The following is a 10,035-nucleotide window of genomic DNA, read 5'->3' as shown; positions in this document are numbered from 1 at the left end:
GAGGAAGAAAGACTGTTCACACTTTTCCTCCAGCGACTGTGTGGAGCCATAGCGCTTGGGCTCGTTCACCTGCAGCAGACTGGGACTGGGAGAGGTCAGTCTGGTGCTGCTGGTAGCCTCGGAGCTCATACTTTACAACCCATTCATAAAAAATAAATAAAAATCGCTCATCGATTATGAGCCCACAACAACCCCTCCCAAGATCTAAAAGACAGTGTAGGTATGTAGGTAGGTCTGTGTGTCTGTGTGTCGCCCTTGGAGGAGCTCAAGGCAAAGGAGTTGATTGAGTACAGTACGTTGTCATGGATTTAATCTGACGGAGAAAAGGGGGGAGGGTGGAGGGGTTAAGGAACCGGACAGGAAGTACTGCCGCTAATTCAGTGTGATGGGGCAAAGAGTTGTGAAAATGACCGACTGACTGGGATTTGAACCCGTGGAAGAAAAAAGACAAAAAAAAATCTGGCTTTTGGTTGTGGCTTCAATTCACCTGTTAAAAAAGACACTCTATAGAGGGGTTGTGTTTAAAGCAACTGAGTGGCTGACTGTGTCTTGTGGCCTAACTTTATATCTGTGGGAGGGGGGAATAGAAGTGTGTGAAATAGTGTTTTGTCTAATCAGTCACACACCCACGCACACTACAAAGCCTGTCCATCTGCTCGGTAATGCCCCCTCCATCTAAAGAAACAAGTGGGGCATCACATGTCTGTATACTCATCCGCCCTTACAGGATTACGCAGGCTTTGCTTAAGTGACAAGACCATACACACACACACACACACACACACACACACACAAGCCCCATGACAGGTCTGTTAGTAGGGGCCTCCAAGACGATTCACACAAACCACACTCTAGTTCACCAACAAACATCAACGTGAAAAAAGGTTAAAAGCATTTTTCATTCAGAACGGCTCAGTAGCTAAAGTTTTGACGGAGCAATGCAGTTTTTAATAAGGCTGCACAATAGATCCAAATGTAATTGAAATCACAATATGAGCGACTGCAGTTGACAAATCGCAGAAAGTGCAATATCTATTAAAGGCTAAATGTGTGTCAAAATACCATTTGAAATTAACTATTGGCGTCTTGCAGAGATGTCCTGACTACACATCATATTCTAAAGACTTAAGAAAACATCTTTGTTTGGTCATATGCCAAAAAAATAACTCACCATGATCTTTTTAATGTTTTTCAAAAAAATATATATAATTATGGCCAAGTGATCATTCCCTCTGATGTCCCAAATCATATCTTCATTGCAATATCGGTCCCAATAATCACAAATAGATATTTCTTACTAAATCATGCAGCGCTACCGTGTACAATAAGTAAATCGCTGCAGTTTCTTAGGCAAAGAGCACATTTAAATAGTCCCATAACACTTGTCTTCATATTAGGAATTATGGCAGGATGAACAGTGTAAGCAATGGAGTCAATCAAAAAGCAAAAACACAGCCGCACCTGCCATGTTGCCAGTAATACATTAAGCCCTGGGTTTATCCCAAGCAAATCACATACTACTAATTAGTTTGCTTTGTGAAATTATTGCAATAACATTCATTGTTTTGTAACACAATTAAAAGAAATGGATTATAATTAGCCTTCATTTTGAAAAAAAAATCAAATTTGTTGTTCGGAGTAATTTTTAGGCCATAGAATATCAGAGCTTGTTCCTTAACTAATATTATCAATAATTATTAGTGACACTAGGAAGAGAAGTAGCGATAGGATAAGTATTTTAAAGTGTTGTCTGTCCATTTACATAGTAAGACCTTAATGTTACTATCCAGATAATTCATAATATTTGATATGATTATGTCATTAATACTCAGTCCATTCTAGGACAAAGTGGACTGGACAGCATGGGGCGGACGTAAGAAGCCCTTGAGATATCCTGCACCCAGGGGTCTTAGGGGTCGGAGGTCGGCCACACAACAATACTCTCCCAGCTGGTCCAGGATTCAGGGATCAGCACGAAAACACATTCTCTCATCAGTGTCTTCATGTCACATTTACAAATAGATTGAGGGGATCTGTGTTTTATTTTGAAAAGGTATAAACACAGATTATTATTTTTTGTGCAACAATCCTACCCCTGCAAAATGGTCAGTGTTATTTTGAAATAACTGGATTTAACAGTATTTCTAGGGGGCTGTTTTATAACTTGCTGATGGCGTTTAACAGACACCAAATAAACAGTATAAGTGCCATCACTTAAGAACACACCCACACTAACAGTCGTGTCTTATTTTGAAAAGTTATAAATACAGATTTTTTTTTGCAACAATCCTACCCCTGCAAAATGGTCAGTGATATTTTGTGATTACATCATTCAACAGGTATTCTAGTGAGCTATTTTAACACTTGCATATGGCTTGTTCTATGTGTAGATAAACACCCCCTTAATCAACACTAGTGAAATAAAAGAAGTATTATTAGTATGATTTTATTACATTTTCAGAACACACCAACACTACCAATAGTATCTTATTTCGAAAAGTTCAGATTAACGTATGCAGCAATCCTACCACTGCCAAATTGTCATTGTTATTGTTATTCTAAAATGACATGATTTGTAGTGAGCATTTTCCCACACTTGTAACTGAAAGTATATAAAATGTCATCTTAAGATCCTCATGAAAGTTATGTTTTCTACTACACTTTATAATGTTTCAGTAGCTGTGTCAATGTAATACTATAACCTGAAATATAGATACAGTAGACTGATTGATTACTCAAAGGCATCTGAACGTGAAACTAGCTCATCAAGCTATAGCTCTGGTGTGTTACTGTCTGCTTAGTTAAAGGCTGTGGGCTTGTATCTCTGCCTGTACCTCACCAATATTTGTCCCACCAAAGTTGGTCTTCCAACTTCCTTCATTGCCACCTATGGAACAACCATGGACATAACAGGCTTGTCCCGAGCTGACAGCCCACACACACACACACACACACACACACACACACACACACACACACAGCTGCACCCCAAGTCAAAATTCTACTCTGAGCTACACACATTACTGTAACAGAGAAGGAATGGGTATGAAGACAAAAAAAAGTATTCTCTCTTGCTTATGACTATCAACCAGAAATTATACATTTGTTTTCGAGGCATTTTGTGTGCACTGTTTCTGTGTTTTTTAGGACTCAATTTTCAATGCCATTATTGTATTTAGCACATTTTAATGTTTAAAGAGTTTGCCCACTTCAAAAACTAATGCCAGTTTGTGAAGCCACCTAGGGAATCTAATGCAGTGTTGTCCTAGAGAAATAAACTTGATTTGACTTTACATGTTAGGGTGAACATTTTTATAAAACTACAAATGCCATTGGTGCAAAAGCATCTTTGGATTCTTGTGCAGGTTGAGATATCGGCTCGCATCAGTTCAGAAAGGTGCTATGGAAACACAAAGGAGTGTTTAACTCTAAAATCAAAAGGCCTCAATGCAGAATAACTTTTATTTTCATGTTCAATAATCTTTGTGACCTTATGTAATGATTTCTACTTCTATCTACAATTCAGGCAACACTGCAATTTATAGGAGAATGCTTGTTGTCAAAATCACTTTTTTTACATACATACAGAGCCTGGGCTGTAAATCAACGCCAGATTTGTTTGAGCATACACACAGTACTGACAGGTATCATATTGTGAGGATATTTTCAATAGCTTACCCCTTCAAACAACCTCATTAAAAGCAGTGCAAAAAATGGCGCCTTGACGAGCTGTTACTTTGCACTCTTCATTGTATATTAGCTGCTATCTGCCTGTCGCCCCACCGATAACTTATCAGCCCGACTGTCCTTGTAGGGCCTATACTGTAATCTGCATGTAGCCTACATTCACTATCTGTTTGGAGGGGAGAGTGTATGTGTGTGTGTGTGTGTGTGTGTGTGTGTGTGTGTGTGTGTGTGTGTGTGTGTGTGTGTGTGTGTGTGTGTGTGTGTGTGTGTGTGTGTGTGTGTGTATGTGTCTTTGTCTGTGTCTCTGTGTCTGTGTCTGTGTGTGTGTGTGTGTCTGTTGAAACCATTGAAACATCAAAGAGCCTCAAGGCGTCCCGACGTGTGTTATTATGGTAGACACTATCCGCTGGAGCCATGTGTGCACGTCACATACAGTATATCTGGTGTCTTGTACTCCAATCAAAGTTTAAAAACAGTCAAATCCTTGATGCAACTGAAGGCCAAATGTCATCAGATGTCTTCCTGAATCTCAATAAGGGTGTTTTGCTCTCCACACAATTTACAATGATAGCCACACTGGGATTTGAGCTGTCAGTAGTAGCTTTCACTTGCAATTTGTTTGTTTCTAACTGTCACAGCAACCGCACGGAAAGTTTTGATTGCTTAGTCTATACTAAGTGAGCGGGGGTCACACACACGGGAGGCAAAACGCAGGGTTCAGCATTCAGAATAGCTTAATTAATGCGTGTTTAATGGTTAAATCAATTTTGAATGCATTTTAACCTATGCTTCTCTTTCAACCCACAACCTTACTTGAGACTATCAGAAATACTGAAACAACCAATATACATTTTTCAACATGCGCCTATTCTGTGTGTCTCAGAATTTGAAAAAAACTGCACAAGAATCAAGGTGATTGACTTAATTCAAAATCTTGCTTTATATTTATTTTGCATTAGCACCGAAAAAAAGTTTAGCCGACGACTTTTCTAACAGAAAGCAGAAAAGTGAAAAAGTCACCTCAACGCCGTGTCACCCGATTGCCCTCAAGTTGGAAGATCTAGCCAACAGTTTGTAAAGGTAGTAGTCCGCTTTTAAGGGGATCAAATCAAGGCTTGCTTTCCTTTGAGATCCACTATATAACAGCCGTGATTGTGCAGCATTAGATAAGACAACAGTGGTAGAAGTGTGTTTAAGGTCTGTCGACTCTTCATTAAATGGTATCTGAGGTATGCTTTACTCCAGGGCTCCGACACTTGCAAAGCAAAAGCATGACTTTTCATGTCTTTACACTCTTTAACATGTACACACTTTGAATTACCTTAGGGGAGTTTGCTTATAAAAAAAAAGTGGCTTGTCATGCAGGTTACTAGAATAGCTCACATTTAAGTTAGATTTGAATTGCATACACATTTGTTGAAAGAATACATTTCACAAACTCGTCGACCCCATTACCGCACCACTTGTTCCTGAAGTAAAAAGCATTTATTCTCCCAATATATATGTCACCACCAGCTTTTTTAAGGCTATTCTACTGACAGGTGTCCCTTGTTCAATTAACTTGTAACTTCTTGTACACACACTGCTAGTATTAACTTTTAAAGTACCTTGACATATTTCGACTGCTAAACTTTCAGCAGTCTTCAATGAGAAAGCGTCAACCTTGAAAAGTCAATACTAGTCTGTAGTATGCCAGACCAGTCAAGTTAATGTATCACTTTCGACTGAAATTAACCTTTTTTTTAGGATTAGTTCCTTGTTCAATGTATTGTAAAAAAAATGGTCAAAAGTTGCTCCGCGTAAAGTGAAAAAAAAGCTGGATCAAGTCACTTACTTCTTGCTGCTGGCGCTCATCTCTTCGGGTTGCGTGTGATAAATCTCCTTAGAGAATGTGCTGAGCAGAGCCGATCACTGCTGCTGATGTTTCACCTGACAGACTAACACATGGGGGGGGAGGAAGGGGAGGGGAGAGGGGAGGGGAGAGAAGGGGAGGGAGGGGGGGTCATTCCTTAGTGGACTCCACCACGCCTACTCACTCACTCACTGAGCCCTATTACAACACACACAGAGAGGGCAAGTGTCTTAAGCTACAATGACAGATGGATATCATACACAATATGCATCGCTCTGTGACCTATTATAGACATTCAGTGATTCCAAAAGTTAATGACTGATTTAATTTTAAAAGCACAATGCATCAGGAGCGTACCAAATTGAAAATGTCTATGGTTAAGTGTATTTAAAATGCATTTACATTTTATCAAAGTATGTTTTGAGTACATTTTTATAACTTTATACTTATTTTAAATGGATTGAAAGCATGTGTCGTGTCAAGGGGGTCTTTTTTTTATACCACACTTAATTAAAAAATTTGTACTTTCAATGAGTACACACTAGTACACACAAAATATATTGTTAGTCATATAATACTTGAAGTCTTTATAAAATGCTGCAGTTGCCTTGGCTCCTCATAGTAATCAGCACAGGCGTTAGAAATAGTCTCGTTAAAGTGGCGCAACGAACCGCTTGACCAAAACAAAACAAAACAAACTCCAGCTGCGCCTTTACGCACGAGCCACGCTTTTGGCATGAGACAATAATTAATCATAGCACAAGTTATTCAACAAATGACTTTAGACGGCGCCAATAACGTTCCTTGAAATGTATTAGAAGTGACATTAAGCCAACGATTAGGTCGCATAAGTCCCGAAGAAGACCGCACAGTGGCACATATAGGAACAGTGGCCTGTATAGGAACATTAACAGAAATATTTATTTTGATTTATATCCAAGACGCCTCTTCACACATGCACACGCGGTCCGATTTTACATTCAGTTGTAGAGTAGAGTATAGGACTTACCCCTGAATTCTTGATCTGATGCCTTTCTTGTGTGTCTGAGTGTGAAGGCATATGTATCTGTGTGTATGTGTGCGTGCCTGCGTGTGTATACCTGTGTGTGTATGTGATTGTGTGTGTGGGGTCTCGTTGTCACCCGGTGGTGGCATGAAGGTAAAGAAAGTCTAGTCCCAGTGGTCGGGGAAGTTTGTCATTGTGCTGCGGCGCTGCGCTCAGCGTGCGGCCCCCTCTCTCTCTCTATCCGCCGGCCGGAACATCCTTCTGTCATCGCCACTCCTCCGGTGGGAGGTCAACCCGCTCCATGCTGCACCATCATCGTATCATCATACACACACACACACACACACACACACACACACACACACACACACACACACACACACACACACACACGTGCGCGCACACACACACAATGGTCGTGTTTTCATCACTTCCAAGGACATAGAGTTACATTAATTTCCCCACTACAAACACTTACCCTAACCCGTATCCTAACCTTCACCTTAACCTAAACCTACCCTCACCTTGAGGCACGTTGTCACCATAAAATGTTATTATTTACGTTATGGGGACTTCCATTTTGACCCCCAAAGGAGGTCATGGCCCCACAATATCACTTTTTAAACAGAAAAATGTCCCCACAACATGAGCAATACACGCGCGCACACACATACACACACACACACACTTCCACCGCCCTCCCACCTCCCCCAAATGAACCAATACATGCTGCTATGCCACACAGGGTCACTGCTTAAACACACAGAATATCCGACATTTTTAAAAACATAAACAATAAGATAATGTGGTTTAATGATGTTCATATTAAGAAAATAGCATTTGATTATAATAATACTTAATAATACTTTTTTAGCACTTTTGTTTTCTAAACATAGTGCTTGACAGTGCAGATTGAAAGAATATACAGAATCAAAGTGGAAACAGCAAGACATTCATTAAAACAGTACATATTGTTAACGTCTACAGACACACAATCTAAATAAAACTACAAGAAATCATTTAAGCAAAGTTAAAAGACCTTCTGATAGTGACTTCTGGAATTATTTATTTATTTGACCTGTAGATGATGTCTTTTAAATCTACATCGCCATCTGGTGGAGGCAGTGTGATAGGATTATCTGTCACCCAATAGTGGAGCTGTTCAGCAAACATACTGTTTATTTACAATTATTTCTCCATTTTATATATTAAATGCAATCCCACATAATGCAACATGTGTGTGTAAACATTGTCTTGTTTTCACTATAAAGACCCCTTTCAGATCATAAATACTCCCAAGGATTAGGCTATGGCTTTCCATATTAAAAAGATCCAACTCAGGATTATACAGGATCTGGACATTTCTTCGTGGGAAGCCTTACATTGATCCCCATCCTGATCTGACTTTGTATTCGTAGGATTTGAAAGAGATTTAATTCAAAGCTTCTGCAGCTCTGTTTGTTCTTCCAAGAAATACAGAAGAAAGAAGTTGTGTTGAAGGTTTATTGTCTATTTTGGTCAAGAAGGGGGAGTCCGGATCCACTGTCAAGAAATTCAAGATTTTTCATATCATCATATGGCAATGAAATTCTTGAGTCTCTGGCTGCCTTTAACAATGAAAAATGTATAATGTACAAGTAAAGACAGTGTTCTGAGTCCCAAATAAACACAAAGATATAGAACAAATACAAATATAAGTAAAGGACCTTTTCAATCTGTTCTGAAGTTTCTATCCCTACTGCATGTTTGAATGGAAACATTACACTTGGGCTGCAGAGGCTTCAATTCATGTTTTATGATTTTAAGCTGCACTAGACATAACAGGTTTTAAAATGGGTTGGAATAAGACTGGTTAACTCTTGTCTTTCAGATGAAGGGTAAAACAATTTTTTAAAGTTGTATTATTTATATGTAAGGGGAATGCCAGGGAGAGATACAATTTACTTATAAAATAAAATGGAAATGTATTAAATAATTGGATTTGTGAAGTTAAAAAGAGATGTTGAATGGTTTCTAAAAGGGCCCAGTCATAATAAATATGTTTATTGATCATACTTGATCATTTCAATGATGACAAGGTTCAAAATTTGTCATTTGTTTTAAATGCAATATACAACAGCTGGAAAAATGTCATTAAACTGAAGTGCAATTTCACTTTTTTTTGTTATTTTGTATTTAATATTGTAATATTCAGAAATTCCTATTTTCTCTGTAATTTGCTGAATCGACATGTTTGCATTATCACTCTTTTTTTTATTGTCACCATGGATGCAGTGAAAAATTGTATTCTAACACTAAAACATAAACTTGATTTAATACAAAAACTGGATAGTAATATATGAAAATCAAGTTTAGACATTACTTACTTGTTCTGGTTTTTAAATGCTTCAGTTGTCACAAAGACACACTCCGATACCGTGATTAGGGTGAAAGTTTCAACTGGTTATTTCAAGACAAATGACACTTTTCGCTGAACATGCCATGAGCGTCATATGTTGTACTGTAAATTGCTGTCTTGTGATTTTTTTTTACGTTCGTTACTTGAATTTTCCACAATATGAAAACTTGTTCACAAAACATCTTTTTATGTTTTTATCCATAACACAAAATATTGTTAAAGCTTACACTGACAGAACACATCCAAGTGAGACGCATGTGGGGGGGTTGTCCCTCATTCATGTGTGTGTGTACAATGCAAAACAGCTGATGTTTAACACTTTTTACAACCCAAAGCATGTCAGCATTACAAGTTTTCCCCTCACGTGAGAGGTGGAAAAAACAGGCAGCAAAGTTCAAAGAAGAGAATAACATAATAGAGCTGGTACGTCTTCATTTCACAGTTCCAAAACCTCACTTGAATTTAATTTCAATAACATAAATCCCATTCAGTATTGGACTGGATAAAGGAGGATTTTAGAGGTATTTGCATCAGCTTTTTGTGCCTTTGTAGAGGGACTTATTTGATGCTGCTGTTTGGATCCCTGTTGTCATTCCACAGGTTTTCATTTTGTGCTGCCAGCTTCTGCCTTTGATGTAAAATCGTTCCACTAAAAGGTATTTCATTTACAGCCTCCACACTTTTTCCTCTCAGATTCTTCAAGCAACATTATGACAACTACAGCGATTCAATTACGTAGGCTTCTCAGTTTGTCAATTATTTTGACAATTATGATCAGATTTAGTCAAATGTATCAATTCATTCTAGTTCTAGTGACAATTTGTATTAACAAATGTATTCTATAACTTATTTTCTGATGAAAATAAATGTTTAACTGTTTCATTCACTCTTTTAAATTAATTGCGATGATTACTTTCATTTCAACAAATTAAGGATCTCTTGTCTATTGATTTCACCAGTAAGGATTGTTTTGACTACAAATGAAGAAAGATATGAATAAGCAATATAAATGTTAGTGTTAATTTTAATTTGATTTTATTGAAATTTATTTTAAACATGTAAAAGAAAGCTGAAAGGGTCAAACAGAAAACA

This window comes from Ammodytes marinus (assembly GCF_949987685.1).
Source record: "Ammodytes marinus genome assembly, chromosome: 2".
Taxonomy (NCBI): domain Eukaryota; kingdom Metazoa; phylum Chordata; class Actinopteri; order Uranoscopiformes; family Ammodytidae; genus Ammodytes; species Ammodytes marinus.
This window is presented reverse-complemented; position numbering follows the sequence as displayed.